Consider the following 10,391-nt stretch of genomic DNA (forward strand, 5'->3'; position numbering starts at 1 on the left):
CACACTTAAACTGGGACAAAATGCAGTAAGATGAAAAAAGTGACAAACACTCAAAATCAGAGGTAAGGCTATAGTAAGGCATAAAAATGGAAAAAATTTGGAATTTTTTTTCTGAGATAAGGCTATCATAAGACTCTAAAAACTAGTGCAAATATGATGTGCACACTTAAACTGAGATGAAAATGCAGTAAGACATGAAAAATGAGAAAAAAGTGACAAACACCCAAAACCAGAGGTAAGGCTATAGTAAGGCATAAAAATGCGAAAACTTTGGATTTTTTTTTCTGAAATAAGGCTATCATAAGACTCTAAAAACTAGTGCAAATATGATGTGCACACTTGAACTGGGACGAAAATGCAGTAAGACATGAAAAATGAGAAAAAAGTGACAAATACCCCAAATCAGAGGTAAGGCTATAGTAAGGCATAAAAATGGAAAAACTTTGGAATTTTCTTTCTGAAATAAGGCTATCATAAGACTCTAAAAACTAGTGCAAATATGATGCACACACTTAAACTGAGATGAAAATGCAGTAAGACATGAAAAATGAGAAAAAAGTGACAAACACCCAAAACCAGAGGTAAGGCATAAAAATGGAAAAAATTTGGAATTTTTTTTCTGAGATAAGGCTATCATAAGACTCTAATTACTAGTGCAAATATGATGTGCACACTTGAACTGGGACGAAAATGCAGTAAGACATGAAAAATGAGAAAAAAGTGACAAACACCCCAAATCAGAGGTAAGGCATAAAAATGCAAAAACTTTGAAAGTTTTTTTTGAGATAAGGCTATCATAAGACTCCAAAAACTAGTGCAAATATGATGCGCACACTTAAACTGGGACAAAAATGCAGTAAGATGAAAAAAGTGACAAACACTCAAAATCAGAGGTAAGGCTATAGTAAGGCATAAAAATGGAAAAAATTTGGAAATTTTTTTTCTGAAATAAGGCTATCATAAGACTCTAAAAACTAGTGCAAATATGATGCACACACTTAAACTGAGATGAAAATGCAGTAAGACATAAAAAATGAGAAAAAAGTGACAAACACCCAAAACCAGAGGTAAGGCTATAGTAAGGCATAAAAATGGAAAAACTTTGGAATTTTTTTGTTCTGAGATAAGGCTATCATAAGACTCTAAAAACTAGTGCAAATATGATGTGCACACTTGAACTGGGACGAAAATGCAGTAAGACATGAAAAATGAGAAAAAAGTGACAAACACCCCAAATCAGAGGTAAGGCTATAGTAAGGCATAAAAATGCAAAAAATTTGGAATTTTTTTTCTGAGATGAGGCTATCATAAGACTCCAAAAACTAGTGCAAATATGATGCACACACTTAAACTGAAATGAAAATGCAGAAAGACATAAAAAATGAGAAAAAAGTGACAAACACCCAAAACCAGAGGTAAGGTTATAGGAAGGTATAAAAATGGAAAAACTTTGGAATTTTTTTTCTGAGATAAGGCTATCATAAGACTCTAAAAACTAGTGCAAATATGATGCGCACACTTAAACTGGGACAAAAATGCAGTAAGATGAAAAAAGTGACAAACACTCAAAATCAGAGGTAAGGCTATAGTAAGGCATAAAAATGGAAAAAATTTGGAATTTTTTTTTCTGAAATAAGGCTATCATAAGACTCTAAAAACTAGTGCAAATATGATGCACACACTTAAACTGAGATGAAAATGCAGTAAGACATGAAAAATGAGAAAAAAGTGACAAACACCCAAACCAGAGGTAAGGCTATAGTAAGGCATAAAAATGGAAAAACTTTGGAATTTTTTTGTTCTGAGATAAGGCTATCATAAGACTCTAAAAACTAGTGCAAATATGATGCACACACTTAAACTGGGACAAAAATGCAGTAAGATGAAAAAAGTGACAAACACTCAAAATCAGAGGTAAGGCTATAGCAAGGCATAAAAATGGAAAAAATTTGGAATTTTTTTTCTGAGATGAGGCTATCATAAGACTCCAAAAACTAGTGCAAATATGATGTGCACACTTAAACTGGGACAAAAATGCAGTAAGACATGAAAAATGAGAAAAAAGTCACAAACACCCAAAGTCAGAGGTAAGGCTATAGGAAGGTATAAAAATGGAAAAACTTTGGAATTTTTTTTCTGAGATAAGGCTATCATAAGACTCTAAAAACTAGTGCAAATATGATGTGCACACTTAAACTGGGACAAAAATGCAGTAAGATGAAAAAAGTGACAAACACTCAAAATCAGAGGTAAGGCTATAGTAAGGCATAAAAATGGAAAAAATTTGGAATTTTTTTTTCTGAGATAAGGCTATCATAAGACTCTAAATACTAGTGCAAATATGATGTGCACACTTGAACTGGGACGAAAATGCAGTAAGACATGAAAAATGAGAAAAAAGTGACAAACACCCCAAATCAGAGGTAAGGCATAAAAATGCAAAAACTTTGAAAAATTTTTTTTGAGATAAGGCTATCATAAGACTCTAAAAACTAGTGCAAATATGATGTGCACACTTAAACTGGGACAAAAATGCAGTAAGATGAAAAAAGTGACAAACACTCAAAATCAGAGGTAAGGCTATAGTAAGGCATAAAAATGGAAAAAAATTGGAATTTTTTTTTCTGAAATAAGGCTATCATAAGACTCTAAAAACTAGTGCAAATATGATGCACACACTTAAACTGAGATGAAAATGCAGTAAGACATGAAAAATGAGAAAAAAGTGACAAACACCCAAAACCAGAGGTAAGGCTATAGTAAGGCATAAAAATGGAAAAACTTTGGAATTTTTTTGTTCTGAGATAAGGCTATCATAAGACTCCAAAAACTAGTGCAAATATGATGCACACACTTAAACTGAAATGAAAATGCAGAAAGACATAAAAAATGAGAAAAAAGTGACAAACACCCAAAACCAGAGGTAAGGCTATAGGAAGGTATAAAAATGGAAAAACTTTGGAATTTTTTTTCTGAGATAAGGCTATCATAAGACTCTAAAAACTAGTGCAAATATGATGCGCACACTTAAACTGGGACAAAAATGCAGTAAGATGAAAAAAGTGACAAACACTCAAAATCAGAGGTAAGGCTATAGTAAGGCATAAAAATGGAAAAAATTTGGAAATTTTTTTTCTGAAATAAGGCTGTCATAAGACTCTAAAAACTAGTGCAAATATGATGTGCACACTTGAACTGGGACGAAAATGCAGTAAGACATGAAAAATGAGAAAAAAGTGACAAATACCCCAAATCAGAGGTAAGGCTATAGTAAGGCATAAAAATGGAAAAACTTTGGATTTTTTTTCTGAAATAAGGCTATCAGAAGACTCTAAAAACTAGTGCAAATATGATGCACACACTTAAACTGAGATGAAAATGCAGTAAGACATGAAAAATGAGAAAAAAGTGACAAACACCCAAAACCAGAGGTAAGGCTATAGTAAGGCATAAATATGGAAAAAATTTGGAAATTTTTTTTCTGAAATAAGGCTGTCATAAGACTCTAAAAACTAGTGCAAATATGATGTGCACACTTGAACTGGGACGAAAATGCAGTAAGACATGAAAAATGAGAAAAAAGTGACTAACACCCCAAATCAGAGGTAAGGCTATAGTAAGGCATAAAAATGGAAAAACTTTGAAATTTTTTTTCTGAAATAAGGCTATCATAAGACTCTAAAAACTAGTGCAAATATGATGTGCACACTTAAACTGGGACAAAAATGCAGTAAGATGAAAAAAGTGCCAAACACTCAAAATCAGAGGTAAGGCTATAGTAAGGCATAAAAATGGAAAAAATTTGGAATTTTTTTTTCTGAGATAAGGCTATCATAAGACTCTAATTACTAGTGCAAATATGATGTGCACACTTGAACTGGGACGAAAATGCAGTAAGACATGAAAAATGAGAAAAAAGTGACAAACACCCCAAATCAGAGGTAAGGCTATAGTAAGGCATAAAAATGCAAAAAATTTGGAATTTTTTTTCTGAGATGAGGCTATCATAAGACTCCAAAAACTAGTGCAAATATGATGCACACACTTAAACTGAAATGAAAATGCAGAAAGACATAAAAAATGAGAAAAAAGTGACAAACACCCAAAATCAGAGGTAAGGCTATAGGAAGGTATAAAAATGGAAAAACTTTGGAATTTTTTTTCTGAGATAAGGCTATCATAAGACTCTAAAAACTAGTGCAAATATGATGCGCACACTTGAACTGGGACAAAAATGCAGTAAGACATGAAAAATGAGAAAAAAGTGACAAACACCCAAACCAGAGGTAAGGCTATAGTAAGGCATAAAAATGGAAAAACTTTGGAATTTTTTTGTTCTGAGATAAGGCTATCATAAGACTCTAAAAACTAGTGCAAATATGATGCACACACTTAAACTGGGACAAAAATGCAGTAAGATGAAAAAAGTGACAAACACTCAAAATCAGAGGTAAGGCTATAGTAAGGCATAAAAATGGAAAAAATTTGGAAATTTTTTTTCTGAAATAAGGCTGTCATAAGACTCTAAAAACTAGTGCAAATATGATGTGCACACTTGAACTGGGACGAAAATGCAGTAAGACATGAAAAATGAGAAAAAAGTGACAAATACCCCAAATCAGAGGTAAGGCTATAGTAAGGCATAAAAATGGAAAAACTTTGGATTTTTTTTCTGAAATAAGGCTATCAGAAGACTCTAAAAACTAGTGCAAATATGATGCACACACTTAAACTGAGATGAAAATGCAGTAAGACATGAAAAATGAGAAAAAAGTGACAAACACCCAAAACCAGAGGTAAGGCTATAGTAAGGCATAAAAATGGAAAAAATTTGGAAATTTTTTTTCTGAAATAAGGCTGTCATAAGACTCTAAAAACTAGTGCAAATATGATGTGCACACTTGAACTGGGACGAAAATGCAGTAAGACATGAAAAATGAGAAAAAAGTGACAAATACCCCAAATCAGAGGTAAGGCTATAGTAAGGCATAAAAATGGAAAAACTTTGAAATTTTTTTTCTGAAATAAGGCTATCATAAGACTCTAAAAACTAGTGCAAATATGATGTGCACACTTGAACTGGGAAGAAAATGCAGTAAGACATGAAAAATGAGAAAAAAGTGACAAACACCCCAAATCAGAGGTAAGGCATAAAAATGCAAAAACTTTGAAATTTTTTTTTTGAGATAAGGCTATCATAAGACTCCAAAAACTAGTGCAAATATGATGCGCACACTTAAACTGGGACAAAAATGCAGTAAGATGAAAAAAGTGACAAACACTCAAAATCAGAGGTAAGGCTATAGAAGGCATAAAAATGGAAAAAATTTGGAATTTTTTTTTCTGAAATAAGGCTATCATAAGACTCTAAAAACTAGTGCAAATATGATGCACACACTTAAACTGAGATGAAAATGCAGTAAGACATAAAAAATGAGAAAAAAGTGACAAACACCCAAAACCAGAGGTAAGGCTATAGTAAGGCATAAAAATGGAAAAACTTTGGAATTTTTTTGTTCTGAGATAAGGCTATCATAAGACTCTAAAAACTAGTGCAAATATGATGTGCGCACTTGAACTGGGACGAAAATGCAGTAAGACATGAAAAATGAGAAAAAAGTGACAAACACCCCAAATCAGAGGTAAGGCTATAGTAAGGCATAAAAATGCAAAAAATTTGGAATTTTTTTTCTGAGATGAGGCTATCATAAGACTCCAAAAACTAGTGCAAATATGATGCACACACTTAAACTGAAATGAAAATGCAGAAAGACATAAAAAATGAGAAAAAAGTGACAAACACCCAAAATCAGAGGTAAGGCTATAGGAAGGTATAAAAATGGAAAAACTTTGGAATTTTTTTTCTGAGATAAGGCTATCATAAGACTCTAAAAACTAGTGCAAATATGATGTGCACACTTAAACTGGGACAAAAATGCAGTAAGATGAAAAAAGTGACAAACACTCAAAATCAGAGGTAAGGCTATAGTAAGGCATAAAAATGGAAAAAATTTGGAATTTTTTTTTCTGAAATAAGGCTATCATAAGACTCTAAAAACTAGTGCAAATATGATGTGCACACTTGAACTGGGACGAAAATGCAGTAAGACATGAAAAATGAGAAAAAAGTGACAAATACCCCAAATCAGAGGTAAGGCTATAGTAAGGCATAAAAATGGAAAAACTTTGGAATTTTTTTTCTGAAATAAGGCTATCAGAAGACTCTAAAAACTAGTGCAAATATGATGCACACACTTAAACTGAGATGAAAATGCAGTAAGACATGAAAAATGAGAAAAAAGTGACAAACACCCAAAACCAGAGGTAAGGCTATAGTAAGGCATAAAAATGGAAAAAATTTGGAAATTTTTTTTCTGAAATAAGGCTGTCATAAGACTCTAAAAACTAGTGCAATTATGATGTGCACACTTGAACTGGGACGAAAATGCAGTAAGACATGAAAAATGAGAAAAAAGTGACAAATACCCCAAATCAGAGGTAAGGCTATAGTAAGGCATAAAAATGGAAAAACTTTGAAATTTTTTTTCTGAAATAAGGCTATCATAAGACTCTAAAAACTAGTGCAAATATGATGTGCACACTTGAACTGGGACGAAAATGCAGTAAGACATGAAAAATGAGAAAAAAGTGACAAACACCCCAAATCAGAGGTAAGGCATAAAAATGCAAAAACTTTGAAATTTTTTTTTTGAGATAAGGCTATCATAAGACTCCAAAAACTAGTGCAAATATGATGCGCACACTTAAACTGGGACAAAAATGCAGTAAGATGAAAAAAGTGACAAACACTCAAAGTGAGAGGTAAGGCTATAGTAGGGCATAAAAATGGAAAAAAATTGGAATTTTTTTTCTGAGATAAGGCTATCATAAGACTCTAAAAACTAGTGCAAATATGATGCGCACACTTAAACTGGGACAAAAATGCAGTAAGGAATGAAAAATGGGAAAAAAGTGACAAACACCCAAAATCAGAGGTAAGGCTATAGTAAGGCATAAAAATGGAAAAAATTTGGAATTTTTTTTCTGAGATAAGGCTATCATAAGACTCTAAAAACTAGTGCAAATATGATGTGCACACTTGAACTGGGACGAAAATGCAGTAAGACATGAAAAATGAGAAAAAAGTGACAAACACCCCAAATCAGAGGTAAGGCTATAGTAAGGCATTAAAATGGAAAAACTTTGAAATTTTTTTTTTGAGATAAGGCTATCAAAAGACTTTAAAAACTAGTGCAAATATGATGCACACACTTAAACTGAGATGAAAATGCAGTAAGGCATGAAAAATGAGAAAAAAGTGACAAACACTCAAAATCAGAGGTAAGGCTAAAGTAAGGCATAAAAATAGAAAAACTTTGGAATTTTTTTTCTGAGATAAGGCTATCATAAGACTCTAAAAACTAGTGCAAATATGATGTGCACACTTGAACTGGGACGAAAATGCAGTAAGACATGAAAAATGAGAAAAAAGTGACAAACACCCAAAACCAGAGGTAAGGCTATAGTAAGGCATAAAAATGGAAAAAATTTGGAATTTTTTTTTCTGAGATAAGGCTATCATAAGACTCTAAAAACTAGTGCAAATATGATGTGCACACTTGAACTGGGACGAAAATGCAGTAAGACATGAAAAATGAGAAAAAAGTCACAAACACCCAAAGTCAGAGGTAAGGCTATAGGAAGGTATAAAAATGGAAAAAATTTGGAATTTTTTTCTGAGATAAGGCTATCATAAGACTCTAAAAACTAGTGCAAATATGATGTGCACACTTAAAATGGGACAAAAATGCAGTAAGACATGAAAAATGAGAAAAAAGTGACAAACACCCAAAGTCAGAGGCAAGGCTATAGTAAGGCATAAAAATGGAAAAACTTTGGAATTTTTTTTCTGAGATAAGGCTATCATAAGACCCTAAAAACTAGTGCAAATATGATGCACACACTTAAACTGAGATGAAAATGCAGTAAGACATGAAAAATGAGAAAAAAGTGACAAACACCCCAAATCAGAGGTAAGGCTATAGTAAGGCATAAAAATGCAAAAACTTTGGAATTTTTTTTCTGAGATAAGGCTATCATAAGACTCTGAAAACTAGTGCAAATATGATGTGCACACTTAAACTGGGACAAAAATGCAGTAAGATGAAAAAAGTGACAAACACTCAAAATCAGAGGTAAGGCATAAAAATGGAAAAAATTTGGAAATTTTTTTTCTGAGATGAGGCTATCATAAGACTCCAAAAACTAGTGCAAATATGATGCGCACACTTAAACTGGGACAAAAATGCAGTAAGGAATGAAAAATGGGAAAAAAGTGACAAACACCCAAAATCAGAGGTACGGCTATAGTAAGGCATAAAAATGGAAAAAATTTGGAATTTTTCTTCTGAGATAAGGCTATCATAAGACTCTAAAAACTAGTGCAAATATGATGTGCACACTTGAACTGGGACGAAAATGCAGTAAGACATGAAAAATGAGAAAAAAGTGACAAACACCCGAAATCAGAAGTAAGGCTATATATAGTAAGGCATAAAAATTAAATTTTTTTAATTTGAGATAAGACAATCACGAGACACTAAAACTTCATGCAAATATGATGTGCACACTTAAACTGGGATGAAAATGCAGTAATGCAGTAATGCATGAAAAATTAGAAGAAAAAAAATGACAAACACCCTAAATCAGACGTAATGCATAAAAATGAAATATTTTTAATTTTTTTTTCAAGTCTGAGACGAGACAATCATGAGACACTAAAAAATAGTGCAAAAATAATGTGCACACTTAAACTGGGATAAATTCGCGTAATATGAAAAATGAGGAAAAAAGTGGAAAATGAGAAAAAGTGACTAACACCCTAAATCAGCGGTAAAGCTATAGCGTGGCTTAAAAATTTAAAAATTAGTAAGGCATAAAAATATGTATATATTGAGGTTTGGCTAAATAACCTGTACTCTCAGGCCCTGTATCTTTTTATGAACAGAAATGTTCACCCACTGCTTTTTGCTCTACATTGATTTAGTTTAGTTTAATGCACTATTTATTTTAAGTCCCGTTGCACCAGTTCAGCCTCTTGGCCAGTTTCTATCTCCAGCCGTGTTTCTTTTGTTGACTAAAAATGTTTGTCATTTTTCATCGACAATAACCACAATATAACTAGTCACACGGATGGATTACATCAAATCTGTGTATTTACAAACAATACCATGCACAGGTTGATTACTGGGTGTTGAAATAGTCCTGATGATTACATTTGGACTAAAAATGCATTTTTGACAAAAGACAAAGACGACGAACTTTATTTATCACACACACACACACACACTAGTTTCAGAAATTTTATTTCTCATTAAAACAGATGAAAAACTTAACTTTGCATAACAGTAGTACAGCAGCAAAATGCTTCAAAACGAGTCTTCAGTGTAAAAATAACATCTTTTAGTCGTGGCTGTGCTGCCGAGTGCAAACAAATACATGTCAGGCACATGATCACAGCTCACTTACACTATAAGTGCTGAGTTTGGGTTTATTACTGTGAGTTTGTTGGACAGAGGACGTACACAGTCTTTTTGATTCTCCAAGTGCGACTTGATTTAATAATACTTGACTTAGAGCTCCACCAGTGGCATCTGGACATCTCTCCACCAAACAAATATGATAAAAACTAGCTGAAAATAAAGTTCTTTCTTCTTCTCAATATCTTTCTTGTAAAAAATAAATATCAACTCTGTAATCTAACTTTATTCTTAAACAAATGTAGAGAAAAATAAACGTTTTGCACCACAGCAGATCAGACCCACATTTAACCAGAGGAGTTTATGGTACATTTCACTTTGCTTTTATAGATTTCATAAAACGAGGAGAGAAAAATCAAATCATTGAAGGGAAAAGTGGAAATATTGGAGAGAAAAGTTCATATTGGGATTTAGTTTCATTGTTAAAAAAAGCCCAAAGATTTTTAGAGTTGGACGAAAAACTGCAAAAATTAGTCATGGTTAACGTTCAGAACCAAATTTTGTTTTTAAGGGAAAAAAAAAAAAAAAAAAAAAAAAAATCTTTTATGTTTTGTTTAAAAATAAAATAAAACATAAAAACAATCAAAAAAATACAGGATTCTAAAAAAATTAATTAATCAAGGAGAAGTTAAAAAAAAAAAATTATGGACAAAAAAAACAAAAAAAAACAACCCATATGACAAAAACACACTAAGCAAAACAATAAAGAAATGTCTGAAGGAAGGTCAAATCAAAATCAGTAGGAAAATAATAAATTAATTGCCAAATAATGTTAATTTTGAAAAAATAAACCTGGGAAAAAAAATTTAACCAACTCCTAGAAAAACATGGAAAGATTAAAACGATGAAAAA

Source organism: Gouania willdenowi, chromosome 22 (genome assembly GCF_900634775.1).
Source record: "Gouania willdenowi chromosome 22, fGouWil2.1, whole genome shotgun sequence".
NCBI classification, from domain to species: domain Eukaryota; kingdom Metazoa; phylum Chordata; class Actinopteri; order Blenniiformes; family Gobiesocidae; genus Gouania; species Gouania willdenowi.